Raw genomic sequence first — 16,147 nt, 5'->3', positions numbered from 1 at the left:
AGCTCTTTGTTAACCTGTAGCTTTTGATAACTAGTCTCAAGTACAGAGGACAGTATTTTAGGTCATCTATTTTGTGTTAGGACTGTTCTGTATAAAGAGAAGACCTTTGAAAATGCCATTCTGGAAGTTGGCAAATTAGTACCTCTTTTCATTGAGGCGTTTAATTTTGACTCTTCCTTCCCCCATTCACATTCTCACCAAGTATTGGTATATTTAGACTTGTGGTGTTGGTAAAAGTTAATTGCATAGATTATTCTCAAAACCATCTCAAAAAAAAAAAAAAGAATAACAATTTGGCTTTTGTGTATTTGAGAGTTAATAATTGTAATGAGTGAACCTTCTAGCTAGCGACAGCAACAATTTCATTATCACTTATTTTAGGCTAATAATAGAAGTGGGGTACAAGCCAACTCAGAATTTTCTGATTACAGCTCATGCAACGTGCAAAGCATCTCCTCTGTATCTCAAGGGTTCCTGATGGTGTTTGCATAACTGTAACTTTGCATCTTTATTTTCAGCTCAGGCCAGAGCAATGATAAACACTTTTGGAACAGAAGTGACCCCAGATCCATGGCTTTCTTTTGTCATTTTGGTCTTTATTTTGTGATAGACAGTGTTGAAATTTAACAGAGTTGATTTTCTTGCTTAGTGAATTCAGGTGGAAGGGAGGGTAGGGAGCTTTCCGTTTCAGTAGGAGTAACATGTCAGAGTTGCCAAAGAAAAGGCTAAAGTTCCCCCAGAAGAAATATATGCAGGGTGATATTTTTAAATTGCTGAATTGGGGAAGGGTTGCTTTGAGTTTATCAGGGAGAATAAAGGACGTTCCAATTCTTTCCCTATTTAGCTCCAGTCAGTTGGCAGGCCTTTCTCTGGGTCTCTGCTCAAGTCAGCCAATGAGGCCCAACATTCTCCAGTGTGTTTCTATGTTTTTAAGACCCAGGGCACTTAACACATGAATAGCTCTTTCCCTCTGTTACAAACAGGGCTGACAGCTAGAAAGTCAGCTACTGAGAACCTTTAAAGGAAGCCAGGAACATGGCCCAGTAAGTTCAAGAGCAGAGAGGAGCTTTCCAAGCTCTGGCCCTGGAGGTGGATGAGGACTAGGTGGATTGAACTTGAAGTTTTGGTTGCTGAGTCATTGCAACAGCCTGAAGCTGTGTGTTAGCTCAATGATCTGAGCTGATGCTGGGATTGGGGCTAACATGAAGAAGCTAAAAGCATCATCCTGCAGCAGAAAATGCAGACTTCTGGGATGAAGGAGCTACACCGGTGACAGATGCTTTTGTGTGTCCTTGCTATTGTTCTCTATCACTTCCAAACAACTTCTCAGGGTCTCCCCCAGTGCATTACCAAAAAAAAAAATGGATTGATTGATGTGTCAATAATAGAGCAGGGGCTTTGCAATAGACTAAATCAACTCACTGAATTATCTGCATCTCATTTGGGACAACTCAGCAGTCACAGCTGAGATGGCATGGTGGAGGCTGGGCTTACAATCAGAAGAAGGAAAACTCTGGACTGAGAGTCAGAAGGTGTCATTCAAGCATTGACAGTGCTGCTTAATGGTTCATAAGTCACTCAAAGTCTCAGAACCTTGGTTTCCTCCTATATAATTTCGAAACAAGCATTCTTAACTCATAGTGTTGCTGTGAGGATTATGATAAAAATCACATTTATGACAGAATAAAATGATCTGTAATTATACATTGATGGAGAAATGTAAGGTGTTATGATAGTGATGACTTCATATATGGTTCAAGGCACTAGAAACTGATTTCTCCAGTATGATTTCAAATTCAATTGATTAAACAGGACTGGTCTTTTCTTCATGATCAGTAATGAGCATTTGTGTTGCTATAGTTTGGTTGTTTTCCCAAGTATGTTGACTATACCTCTTCTCAGTAATTTCTGTAGTATAAGTTACTTATGGGTATGTGTGCATGGAGTGCGTACATGTGTGCATGTATACCCGTATAAGTGATTGGCCAATCTATAGGAGAAATACTTTTAGATTCATGAAAAACAGAAAATGTGTAATGACCCAAATCCATTGGCACTTGGTATCCAGAAAAGATAAGAAAAATTTGGCCTCCCCACCCTTTTCTGGCAATACACAGGCTACTCCCAAGTTGTCAATCTCCAAAAAACTCTTATCCGCAATGACGTTGTTGATCAGAATTTGATTTAAACTTGGAAATTGTATAAATGAGATATTTATTTATAATAACAGCATGGGTTATAATGGTTGTCACACTGACTTGAATTTGGCAGACGGATAAGTCAGGATTAAAAGGCTGGCTGAGTTGAAGATGATGATAGCAGGAAAATGTTGTAGTTGAGTACAGCCTTTGGAGTTGGACAGACTTGGGATCAGATCCCTAATTTCCTGAAGCCTCAGTTATCCGATCTGCAAAATAGGGACAGTCATAAGGGCTTCTGTGATGAGTGAATGAATGATTGTGTATAAAACACTTGGTAAAACTCTTGAGACAAAATCGGAGTTCTATAGGTGGTTCACGTACATTCTCTCATTCCTCTTCATCTGGTTTAAGAATTAGAAAGACTACCATAATTCAGTGTATTTATATCTTTACATAGGTGGGCAAAACCCCCAAATATAATCTGAGAGCTAAGTAAAACTGGACAGAGAAAGCTGTGTTTCTGAAAGCTATATATATTTCTGTGAATTGGCTCATTTCATGTACCATGGTTTCGTCAAACCCTTTCTTGGAGTAGCCTAAGCACCCTTTCCAGATATCACCTCACTTATACTCACAACTTTCAAAAGGATACTGAATATAAACAGCAAAAATCATGTGCACCCATCCACATGTAGGTGCAGAAACACAATTTGTATGTCAGCAAATGGTGTTAACATTGCTCTTTATCTAACATCCAATTTTGTTCACAGTCAATGAAAGGATGCATATTTATTTAGCACCTACCAAGTACAAGCACCATGATCATTGCTGTGGGGAGTATTAGAAGGACTCTGTCTGCTTGTATGTATTTGCTGCAATTCCTGCATTTGGAGGGGCATGCTGCAGTCTTCAAGCCTGCCCCTTGGAATTTTGACCTGATAGTTAAATAGAATTAAGATTTCTCTGCCAGAATCTGACCTATGTGGGGCTGTGCCATCGTGTATGACCTTTATTTAGTTCAAGAACATATTGAAAAAGATGTAAAAAACCTTGTTCCTATTAATGTAGCTGAGCTGAGCTGTCGGTGATGAGTCCAATTCTGCTTTGCTAACTCTGCACGACTGGTACCACTTGACCCAGGTATTTCTGTTCTGCAAAGTCAGCCTTTCCCAGTGCATGAAGGGAACAGGGCTTTGTCCTTCAAATTCTAGGTTCTTTCTATCCTTATCATGAATGGATGAAGTCTATTTTATGGCTTACCGAGAAGAAAGACAAGATCCAGCCTCCCTGAATTTTAAAACCCTGAAATCCATTCTAGGAGAGTAAGAAAGGAAGAGGAATGTCAATTGGTCAAAATAGCAGACTCAAGTTCATTGGCCTCTACTACAGCCTTAACTATCAGAATTTGTGGCTGGAGCTCTGCACTGAACTCAGGAAATTCCCTATGTACTATACTACAGAATATATTACCAACACACATCAAAGCAAAATAATAAGTTATAATTAGTGATCTTGTATAGTCAACAAATATATTCTATGTGCCAGGCAGTGTGCTCAATAGGTTAGGCTATTTATTTATACTTCTCACAAAACAAATCAGTATGGTAACATTATTCCTATATTACAGATGAGGCCAAAAGGGATTTATTTCTTTGCCCAAAATTCTGACAGGCTCCAAAGCTCATGTCTATTCTTCTACACCATGGTTTCTCTTATTTCTATGTACTTCTTCACATAAATATAGACAATCCTGAACAAGCCTTCTCTAAACACAAATAAAATATGCTTGTTCTCATAAGAGGACTCACTCTGTCAGTGGAAAGATACGGTCTTAGTGTCTCTAAGGGGCCTCTAAATGGTCCCTTCTTGTACCAAAGGGTCCCTAATAGAATATATCATCAGTGCCACATTTTTGTGTTCTTTCACAGCATCTATAACTTGAGACAAATCTCTATGTAACTTTGACAGTTACCTAAATCTTATTGAAATGTTTGATGCCATGTGGAGTATTATACTGCAGTTACAGGGGTCTGAACAAAGTGAAGAAAAGATGGACCCCTTGGTAACACTAAATAATAGGTAGCATTGGAGAGCATTTATAGAATGTACTTTCTGGGTAGTATCTCTCAATATGTTATATAACTGTCTCTCATTAGTTATGTAACTTTGAGCAAGTAACTTTTGTACCTACATTTCTGTGTCTTACTTTGTAGGGTTGTTATAAAAAAGATTAAGAAAAATAATACTCATAAAATACCTAGCACAGAGATTAGAATTTAGTTGCTGCTTAAGAAAAGGTATCTCATTATAATAATTATTATTTTATTTACAATCAGTAATAGTAATTATGATAACTTAACAATCTTAGTTTGTATAAATGCTCTTGTACTACACAGTGCCAGAAGTTATAAAAATTGTTACAGCACATGAATGAACAGAAAAGAAAATATTCTTGTCTCTCTGGCCATAAAAATATAAAAGAGAGGAGGAAAATTATCTTTCAGCAATATGGATGTCAGTGGGGAACATGTTGATGGAAAACGAGTGATTTGATATAGAACATGCAAGGAGAATAGAGAAAGAAAGAGAACCTAGTCAGAAATTCATGACCTGAGGAATTCTTTCTAAAGTCAGGTCCTAAAATGTTGTGAGCTTGGGAATGAAACTCATTGCTTGGCTGTAAATCGAAGAAAAGGTCACATTTTGGAAGCTTTCTTGATAAAGAGAAGTAGCAATCTTTCTTTGACTTAATACTGTCAAAGAACAAAGAAAATGTTAACTCTACTTTTTCTCTAATCCCTGCAAAAATTCCCTAGCTTTTGTGCATCATCTAGATATTCAATTATATTTTTATCTGTTTTTGGTATTGTAGCTGTTCCTTTTCCTTTTTTCTTTTTTCTTTCAAGATATCATGGGTGTACACGTTTTAGTTACATGGATTGTTTTTGTATTGCTTGAGTCAAAGTCATAAGTGTGCCCATCACCCAGATAGTGTATATCGTACCCGTTAAGTATGACTTCACCCATCTCCTCTTCCCTCCTCCCTTCTGCATGATTTCTGTTAGGTTTACTTCCACCTGTGCACGTGAGTGCTGATTGGTTAGTTCCAATTTAATAGTGAGTACATGTGGTGTTTGTATCACAAGAATGTAGCTGTTCCTTTACATATGCGTGTGTGTGTGTGTGTGTGTGTGTGTGTGTGTATAGAGAGAGTAATGAACATTTTAAGTGTCTGATGGTAAGCTATCCAGGATGGGCAATTTCAATTTCTTGTGTAGGTCCTTTCAATTTATGTATTCGTGCTTTAGGTAACCAGTCACAGAGGCAAGAGTTAAGTAAACACACAACGATGCAGGATATACTTCTTTTCAACAGTAGGATTGGAATTACAACCTGTGACCCTATATCCCTGGAACCTGATACTCAATATGGAAGAAGTAAAAGAAAAGTTTTCCTTATAAATTGAGACAAGTGTTTGGATAATATAATGAAAAATGCGTGTGAAGGGAAAGGGTTTTGAAAAATCACTCTAATAAAGGCTCACTCTTTACCGAAAACCTGAAAACAAGCAAATGATTAGTAAAACAAATGATGCATGGATTTGGTAACTTTTTTCTATTGGCGACATTCCCCATTCATAGTGACAATCAACAGTCTGAATACAGACAAGGAAAAAGCTCCACTCTCTCTTCTTCCAAAGGAAAGCCACGTTTACATGTGACTTTTGCTCAGGATCTTTTATCTACCAAAAAACTTGGGCTACTATTAAGCATTAAACATCTTATCAATCAACCTGCTCTGATTTTAGGTAGGAGCAGATATGAAAGTAGTTTAAAGATTTTCTGAGTGTCCCCCTGGCTGCCAACACTTTTATGGAATAGGGTCGATCCTGCTCACGAATGGCTACTCCCTTCCTGTGTTCATGTGGCTGATGCTACCTCCTTTATTCCTTTTCTTTTTCCTTGACCTGTCATGCCTCACTGCCATGATTCTCCTGGATGTGTCTTTGCCACTTCAAGTTTGATTTTCATCTCTTCCATCACTATGAGTACTGCTGCTTTTTTTTTTTCAAGCTTTTGCTAAATGGAATTCTGTTCTCCCTATCTGGTACATGTTTTTCTTCCAAGACTCATTTGACTGGCATGCATATACATATATATATATAAATATGCATGTATATATACATAAAATATATTTTTTAACAATCCTATTCCTCCTGAATCTCAGAACTATGTCATGGATCTAGGTCAAGGTCACTTTTGCATAGGATGTTAGAATTCTCAATGAATGTTCTATGGATAACAGTATATTCTTTTGCTTCTGTGGTCATTTCAATAGTGTCATTTAGGCAACCTTTGTTTATTGAACACCTACTGGGGTCACTATTGTATCATGTAATGATGTGGAACACAAAAGATGTAAACAATATGGTTTTTCCCTCAAATATGTTAATATATTATTGTTGACATTACATTGACAGAGATGAAATTAACTTGCTAATCAAGGCAACACTGGTTGCAGAACCAAAAAAATAATGGAGTCAATATGTAAAATTTAGAGAAGGACATTATCACTGAGGAGTTTGTGCTTAGGGACGTTTAAGGAAGGAAGGAGAACTTGGGATTGGTCCTAAATATATAGTGTGCAGCAGCAATAGTATTTCTGAAGAGAAAAATAGAAGAAACTAGAACTTAGCTTATACCAGTGTGAATAGAGTAATAAAATGCATCAAAAAGTATAATATTTGTTGGGTAGGGATGAAGATATGGGTTGGAGCCCTGTAAAGAGCCTTGAAAAGAAAACCCCACAAAATTAACATTATAGCTACCACTTATTTAACTCTATGATATTCCAGATGATGTGCTAAGAACTGCATAGTTGGGTAAAGGGTATATCATTATTCGCAGGATACAGATGAGAAAACTGAGCTTCAGACAAGTTGTGATTTGCCCAAGGGAGTAAGTCATTACAGGCAGTGCGGAATGTCTGCCGAGCTGCAGCCGGCTACAGAGCACAGGTGCCTCGATTCCTCCCATCTGGGAATTTTGCATGCCTCACACTAATAGCCAGACACAGAGATTTTTTATTTTTCTCTATTGCCTTTTAAATTTTTCTATGCTCTTTTGTTTGAAAATTGTGACACCATTGCTACACCATTTTTTTTCTGTTTACTTTAAACAGTTTTCCTGAACTCCTTTTCTCTTCTATGAATTACTGCCCCCTCAAAAAAAAATACAAAGACCTGTCTAGTTAGTGTCCTCAATTTCTCTTTTTCTTTACGATGAGCATGTCTCTTATTGCTTTTTTCTGGAAGGGGCACTAGCGTCCTGTACAGATGGTCTGTTGGGCAGACGGTCCAAACATCTCTAATGGTATGTTCTCGAGCAAAATATGTCAAAGAACTGCCAGCTCAGAATGGAATGGCACTTAACCCAACCACGAAGAGTTGATAAAAAGGCTGTTCTCTGACCTTCCAGTCTTCAGCCCATTTTTTTCGTTTTCATGTGTTTGATATGAGAGATACTTTTTCTGCTTTGAGTAGATGCCTATTTCTCTTTCTCTCAAACTGGAGAGATGACAGTTCCACAAAAATAAATCTAGAAATTTGACAGGTAGTTTCATAGGCTGTAATTTTTTTGGCTTCGGGTATGGATTCAAGCTAAGGATCCAGGAAAAGCAAAAGGGAGGCTATTTGAAGATAGCTCTAATTCTGACCATGCCATCTCCTTGAAGAAGCAATAGGGGTTTTTGTTGTCGTTATTGCTGTTGTTTTCCCCCACGGATAGAAAACCATTCAAACAGATGGGGCCAGTATAGTTGTTACTTGCCAGGCTTTTGTTTGAATAACACCTTGACCTTCACCCCTGATAACAGCAGAGATATGAGATTCAGAAACAAAAAGAACTAATTTTCTCTTTGCCTGGGCCTGGGTACAGTTCCAGGAAAACCTACCCTCCCCACATATCTGTTTTTCTTACCCCTATTATGCCCCATAGTGGATAGTGATTTGAGGATCTAGAATATAAGGAAATTTTTTGCTATTCCTGTCATCTTTTCCCTTCTTACGAGATAGAGGCCACAGAAGACATAAAAAAAGTCAATAGGCAAAAAAGATAGGCAACAGTTCCTATCTTTGATATTTACTCAGCCTAATCCTCTTAACTTCTGGCCTGCTAGGACTTCTTGCTTTCCTGTTTGCTTCTTTCTGGATTTTTTATACTTTTAGCCTCATACCCTACTCCAACTTTTCCAATGTCTGTCTCAGGCCCACTTTTTTTTTCGATGACATCTTTGAACCTTTTCAAATCTGCATCATTTGCTCTAGTCTCAATTCTGTACACTCACACCCATTTAAGTACCTTAGGGCTTTAGATTAGATGCGTTGGTTCTGTTGGCTTCAGCCTTGAAATACTGTCTGCTCAACTCCCCAGCCTTCTTGCTAGAAGAGAGGAACAGACATTGCCTTTGCAGAATGAACTCAAGTCTTCCCAACCTGCAAACCCTAGTTATATATTTGACAACTATCTCATTTCTCTGTCATTAGATGCAAGCATCTTTTAAAAAGTACAGTATTCTTATCTGTCAAATCAGGATCATGAGAACAATTAGCATATATTCAGCATTTACTATGTATTTTGAAGTTTATATTCATTATAAGAATATTTGCTCCTCCTTCCCAAAAAGTTATGAAGTTAGATAATTTTAAAGATAGGAAAATTTGAACTCAGAGAGATTAAATGTTCAAGATTTTATAGCAGATATCTGGATAAATAAAATACCTATATTTAGAATATTCTGAAATGCTATCTTCTAAGTCATTTAAAAATATATATGTCTGCAAACGCACCTTTTTTTTCTTCACAAGGGAATACATGGGATTTTTATGTTTGGATATGCGGGAAAAAGCTTTGTAAACTTTAAAGCTCTATGTGAATGTTAATTGTTGCTATGTTCTATCCTAAAATTATTTATGAATGATACCACATATATTTATGCAGCCCAGTATGACAAATAGCTGATTGATTAAGGGGCAGTCATATCTCAATTTTAAAGCAGAAATATTGTGGATGCTTATGAAACAGAGTTCTAAAAACAGATGTGTGCAGCATCCTGGTTTGTGTGTCTGATAAAATACAGTAGAACCTGACTAAATTACACTAATGAGTTGGAGACCCATTACAAATTATCACGTTTGCCCAATTAGCAAAGGGGCAACATAGAGAAAAAGACTATTAAGCAAGCCAAGCTGATATAAAAAGAAGGCATAACTTCAAGTAAGCCTTAAAGATGTTAACAGCATACCAGATACACACACACCTCTCTCTCTGATAGGTGAAGTTGATAAGATTATTATGAAATGCACCAATGCTTATATCATATGTTTTTATGGACCGTCCAGGTCTTTTTCCCTCTCTCTTACAGGAGACAGTAATGAATGGGACTCCATTGTTTTGTGATTCTAATCAAATATTGTATGTTTCTACTGAATCAGAATTTTGTGTGACTGTTGGAACATTATTGTATAGTAGATTTCAATGCCATATTTAGTTAAATTTTATTATGTGCTTTGAGCATTGTCTTATTATCATGAGCATATTAATAGGTATTATCACCTTAGAATCTTGTCAGTTACAGTACTTCTATGTGCTAAGTTGTCTTAGAAGCCCTTCACATATTATCAGGAGTTAGGACTCTTGCATCTCAAATATTTTCCAATAAACTTTCTTTGGGGACAAGAGTAAAAAGCAGATTATCTACTAACTTCCTTGGGATTCTAAAATCTCACCTTTTTAGAACTCAAAGAATCATACACTTTTCAAATAATTAAGTATAGATTATTTTTCAAAATAGACATTAGTAGAATTTATAATTAGAAACCAGGTAATTGCTTAGTTACATATTTCATTTATTTCTACTATTTTTTGAATATCTATTCTATGCCCATGACAGGGATTCACATAGATCTTGTTTAATTCTTAGTATAACCATATGTAGGTAATATTATTATGTCTAGTTTGCATAGGAAACTGAGGCTTAGAGAACTTAAGTAATTTGCCAAAGATAATGCAGCTAATAATTGTCAGAGCTAGGATTTGAGAAGATAGTCTTGTTTCAAAGGCGTTTATGTTCCACCAGACATATGGTCACATTCATAGCATGCTTTATGCTAAAATTATGGCTTCTGAGCCCAGATCTTCTGCATAATTAAAATGATGGCCTACTCTGTTTTCTTTTCTCTATTTCTCCTCATTACTGGGTTTTGATTAGATGTTCAACATGATGTAATTTTTGCCTTAGTTTTGTGGTCTAAGAACTTCTTTGTACTTTGCTCTGTACTTAAGGACTTTATTTGTTAACTTTAAAACAAATGGTCTTTTGTTGCATACAGTCTAGCAATCAACTGCAGTCTTCTTGGTGAAGAAAAGGATGACATTTGTCATCCATTCTCTGTGTTAAATTGAAAAATAAGTTCATAAATTCCACATATCCTGGTATGTGCATCCTTTTGCAATGTGACTTCCATGGAAAAGTGAAATCTGTGTCCTCACCCCTTGAATCTGGTTTTGCAACTTGTTTTGAGGGAATGTGGCAGAGGTGACATTACATAACCTACAAGGATAGACCTTATGAAGCCTTGTCACTTGCATTTTCCTCTCTTGGAGATCTGCCCTGAGACCACTATGAAAGGAAGCCCATCTTGCCTGTGGGAGGTCACATCCAGGAAAACTACCCACCACTCTCTTTGTTCTTCCCATTTCATGCCGCTAACAGCCAGCAAAACCTGCCAGAGGTGTGAGTGAGGCTATCTGGGGCCATCCAGCCCAGCCTGTCCTCTAGCTGAACACAGCAGAATGAGTAGGCAAAGGTAAAACAAGCAGAGCAATCACCTGTCCGACACAGGGAATGGTTAGATACAAGAAACCTTTGTTTTAAGTCTTTCTGTATTTGAGTGGTTTATTATACAGCAATGGTTAACTGGGGGCAGGTTATCTATTACTCAAGCATGATTCATTTTCAGAGGTTTGAATTGGGGTGGGAATGAATTTGTGAGTTTTCCAAGTTGCTGTTTTCTGTGTTTTTCTTGAAAAAGAATAAGTGACCTGGCACAGCAAATACAGATCTTTTCAACTGCTGAGCAGCTTATATAAACATTTTAGAATTTGTTAATGGCAGCTTGACATTCATTCAGTTTCATTTTTTAATGTTTTTGCATTACTTATTTATTCAACAAATAAATATTTAGAACCTACTAGGTGTCAGACACTGAACTCAGTATAATTAATGTAATTTGCACTACAAAAAGCTTTAAGATAGAAAGGAAACAAATTTTTCTTAAACATCTATGGTAATAAGTTTCACACCCATACACACCCATGCACACACTCTTTCACAGACACAGTCACTCATTCATACATGTTGTAGATTTCTTCTTCCTGCCCAGGTATTTATCTGAAGGAAGAAGGAAGATAAAATTGCTTTTTTGTCATAAATTAATTATTTGTATGTTTTATTCACATATGTTTATATTTAATTCCCCCAGTAACCCCTTAAGAAAGGTGTTATTATTTTTCCCAACTTACAGATGGGCATAGTTAGGATTAAAAGACTCAGTGATGAGTTCAACACTGTGCAACCAATAGATAGAGTGGTCAAAATTCAACAGGTTGTCTGATTTCCACTCCCAGGATCTTTCCATTGCACTATTCATCCTGCCTCCAAACAGAATCATGATGCCAGTTTCAGTGCCTTCTATTTCTTTGCCTTTCATTTCTTTCTTCCATTTTCTCTTTTTGTCCCTCTGTCACTCCCTTTTACAATCCATTCCTACCCTTAAAAACTACTTGCCGGGTCATCATGGGCATACAGGTTGCCTCAGAACGAACTTTGTGTGGTATCATGGCCCCTGATTTGCTTTATTGTCCTGTTTATTCAAAATTAAAGTGCCAGGAGGAGAAAAGTGGGGAAAGTAATAGAAAAAAAAAATAAAGTTCCAGGAGAGTAAGCTCAGGGGAGAAAGGATTTTCTCATTAACTCTTCATGAGATATATTTTAGGTGATTACAGTGTTTACTTTGTGCAGCATTTTCTTGAGATGTGAAAAAAGACATTCATTGCACTGAAGGTTGTATGTTAAATCTTCCTTTCTTCAAGTCCTGAAGTGTGGCTTACTATTAGAGCTAAGAGGAAAGGGATACAAAATTGAGACTTCTTGCCTCAATACCAGCAGCATATCTCAATTTTATTTTCTTTCCCCTATTCTACACTTAATTATTTTTTCCTCTAAAATTTCATTCCTTTGCCTGATTAGGCACTCAAGCTTGTGTACCCAAAGTCTCCAACCATAAATACTTTCGTTCATGTAGACCAACAGGTAAATGCCCATTGAGAGCTGTATGTAACCCAGAAGATTTCAAGACTCATTTTCAACTTTATAGTATCTCCTGTCCAATGGTTATTCTACTGGGTGACTGAAGAGCCACTATATAAAAACATTACGGTCATCCCTCAGTATCCGTGGGGGACTGGTTCTAAGAAATACCCCCTACAGACCTCCATGGATACAAAAATCCATGGATGTTCAAGTCTGTTATGTAAAATGGTGTAGTGTTTGCATATAACCTATGCACATCCTTCATATACTTCAAATCATCTCTAGATTACCTATAATACATAATGCAATGTACATGCTATGTAAATAGTTCTACTATATTGTTTAGAGAATACTGGCATAAAAAAAATCTGTACATGTTCAGTACAGGCACAACCATCTATTATTATTTTTGAGTACTTTTGATGTGTAGTTGGTTGAATCCACAGATTTGGAACTCATGGATATGGAAGGTCAACTGTACTCATTACTGTTAATTTTTTTCTACTCAAAGCCACCATGCTCTATAGTTACTGGCCTATTTTTATAAATATTTCATAGCATTATAGTTTCCAAAACTCCCTCCCATCTATTAAATTTGGTTGTGCCCCACTCATAATAGGGTGCTCTTAGGTTTCCCTTAGCTCTTTTATGCTGTGTAACACATACTTTGGGAACAAAGGAAAAGGTAATATGAAATTGAGACTCACTCTGCTAAATTTGTTTCTTTCAGCTGGTTGGTTTCTTCCAGGCCTTTGTTTATTCTTTTTAGGATTGATCATCCAAATCAGTGTTAATATTGTGAGGTTGGATTGGCACCTATGTTGAAGCAAAAAATAATATGTTGAACTAAATAGAGTCTTGGACGTAATATAAGTTCTACTATTTCATAGTTCTGTGATTTGGTGTAATTCCCTTACACTTTCTGAAATCAGTTTTATCCTTTCATTGATTGAGAATTATACCTGCTTCAAAAGCATTTTCTGCAGTGTAGAATATTCTATATGCATAAGGCATTGTAATTGTTAGGTAGAAATTTGAAGATAGATGAGCTATTTCAGATTATACAGTATAAAAATCTAACAGCTACTTTCATAGAAAGAAAGAGGCAACAAAGACAGATAACAATATCTAAGAGTGTCTTGCATTAAAATCACCATTTAAGGCCGGGCGCGGTGGCTCACGCCTGTAATCCTAGCACTCTGGGAGGCCGAGGCGGGTGGATTGCTCAAGGTCAGGAGTTCGAGACCAGCCTGAGCGAGACCCCGTCTCTACTAAAAATAGAAAGACATTATATGGACACCTAAAAATCTATATAGAAAAAATTAGCCGGGCATAGTGGCGCATGCCTGTAGTCCCAGCTACTCGGGAGGCTGAGGCAGTAGGATCGCTTGAGCCCAGGAGTTTGAGGTTGCTGTGAGCTAAGCTGATGCCACGGCACTCACTCTAGCCTGGGCAACAAAGTGAGACTCTGTCTCAACAAAAAAAAATAAATAAATAAAAAAAAAATAAAATCACCATTTAAAAAGTGTCTTGTTTCTCAAAATTAGTCATTGTTTTTTTCATATTAATACTTAGTATAGAAAAAATGTTGATAAACTGATAAATTCATACATTTTTAGTAGCAGTGAATATTGTAATAGTACTTTTTTAGAAAGAAATTTGACTTTATGTATTATGGGTCATAGAATTGTTTATTTACTTTGACCTCCTTCTGAAAATCTATCTGGAAGAAATATGAAAAATGCAATATGCACAAATATGCTAATAAAGTTGTTTATAAAAGTGAAAAATGGCATTGACCTACATGTCAAACAAAAGGATATGGGTAAATTAATTATGCATGGATGTAAGGCAGCTACTAAATATATGACCTGGAAGAGTTTGTATAATGACAACTATAAAAAGAAACTCTGAGTGTATATATAAATTTGAAAACCAGAATAGTAATATACTGAAATGTTAATAATTATTGTATTACGAGGAGATTGTTTTACTTTCCTAAGTTTATGGTTTTACTTCAGAGGTGTTTGGACCAGTTAATATAACTCTTGGCTACAAATAGCAGTAATCTGACTTCAGAAACCTAAATGAATTGGAGTTCATTTTTCTCATTTAACAAGAAGCCCAGAAATTGTATGTCTTGGTTCTATGACTTAACAGTGTCAGAGCTAGGGACGCTTTTGATCTTTACTTCTTTGTTGCCAGATGACTGCTTAAGTTCTTACCATCTTTTCTGCATTCAAAGCAGAAGGGAAGGAGAGTGGAGAGAGACATGCCAGCTATATCCACCTCTTTTTTAACTGGAAAAAATAAGTTTTTCCAGAGGCCCTCAGCTTAAGTCTCTGAATGAGGACTAAGTCAAGATGGCTGTCTCCACTTGTAGTGGAGGCTGGAAAACCATACGAGAGGTGGAAAGGAAAAAGAGGGTGGAAATAACTTCGGGGTAGCTGATAAAACCCACATCCCACAATAATTAACTGTGGCAGAATTAGATCCTGGAAGATCTCCATAGATCTGGTCTCCAGAGAAAGTCCCATCTCCCATTATCATTTCTGTCTCAGCTACCTTGCCTTCTAGCAATCACTGCTGTTCTCCCACCTTGCCTCTACCTTCAGCCTTGGTCTATGACACCAACACAAAGAAAATATGAAGGCTAGAAAGGCAAGTGAGGGTGAGCTTCTGTTTCACATCAAGTATGCTTGATTCTGCTCAAAACTTTCAGTTCCCCTTAGCACATTCAGCAGTAGTCCTGGCAAAATCACATCAAATATAGCTGACATGGGTCTCAGTTCCCAGGGAGCTCCCATGGTGAGGTTCTTCAGTCATGCATATCAAGTAGTCTTGAAAACAGAAGAGAGAGAGAGTACTGTCTTTTCCCAATATCTACCCTTAGAAGACTGGCTCTTCATGACTCATTTATTATGTAAGCATTATCATAACAAATGAGTTAACCAGCATTCCTCCATTAGATAACATTTTTGGACTAGAAGCACAGTTTCTTGGACTGTACTTTTTAAAATATGCAGTGTGTTTCTCTCCTGGTAGCTGTCATTTGATTTCTGATTTAAACAAAAATGATCACATAGTTTTTTGTTTTTTTTTTTGATGCTGCAAAAAGAAGAAAAATGAAAATTAGGAGGAAACCATCGATATAATCTTTAATCTGTTTCTTTTTCAATTGTTGCTGGCCCCAAGTCACCATCATTGGATGATATACTGTGTCAATCATTTTTCTTCTCCCTTTCCCTCTTGTTTCCCTCTAATCCATTCTCTCTAGAAGGGGCAGAAAGATTTTTTCAAAAATATCAATCAATGGCTAAGACAAAAAAAATTAAAATGAAAAACACCAACCAATTCATCTAATGTGTCCCTTTGCATTTAGAATAAAATTGGTATCCTTACCTGTGGTCCTCAGGTGTTCATTTGCTATATGAATGAATGAATGAATGATGAAGTAATGAGAAAAAGTAGGTCCCTGTGGCTAGAAAGCTAAATTGTAAAAGGTTGGTGATAAGGTTGGAAAAGTTAAGGTGGAGCCAGAACTTAGAAGACCCTGAGTTGTATGCTAATTGCTTTGAAATTTACTTGTTTTTCTCTGTGTCATCTCATCCCATTCTCTCTGTACTCACAGTGCT

Source organism: Eulemur rufifrons, chromosome 6 (genome assembly GCF_041146395.1).
Source record: "Eulemur rufifrons isolate Redbay chromosome 6, OSU_ERuf_1, whole genome shotgun sequence".
Taxonomy (NCBI): domain Eukaryota; kingdom Metazoa; phylum Chordata; class Mammalia; order Primates; family Lemuridae; genus Eulemur; species Eulemur rufifrons.
Note: the sequence above shows the minus strand (reverse complement) of the source record.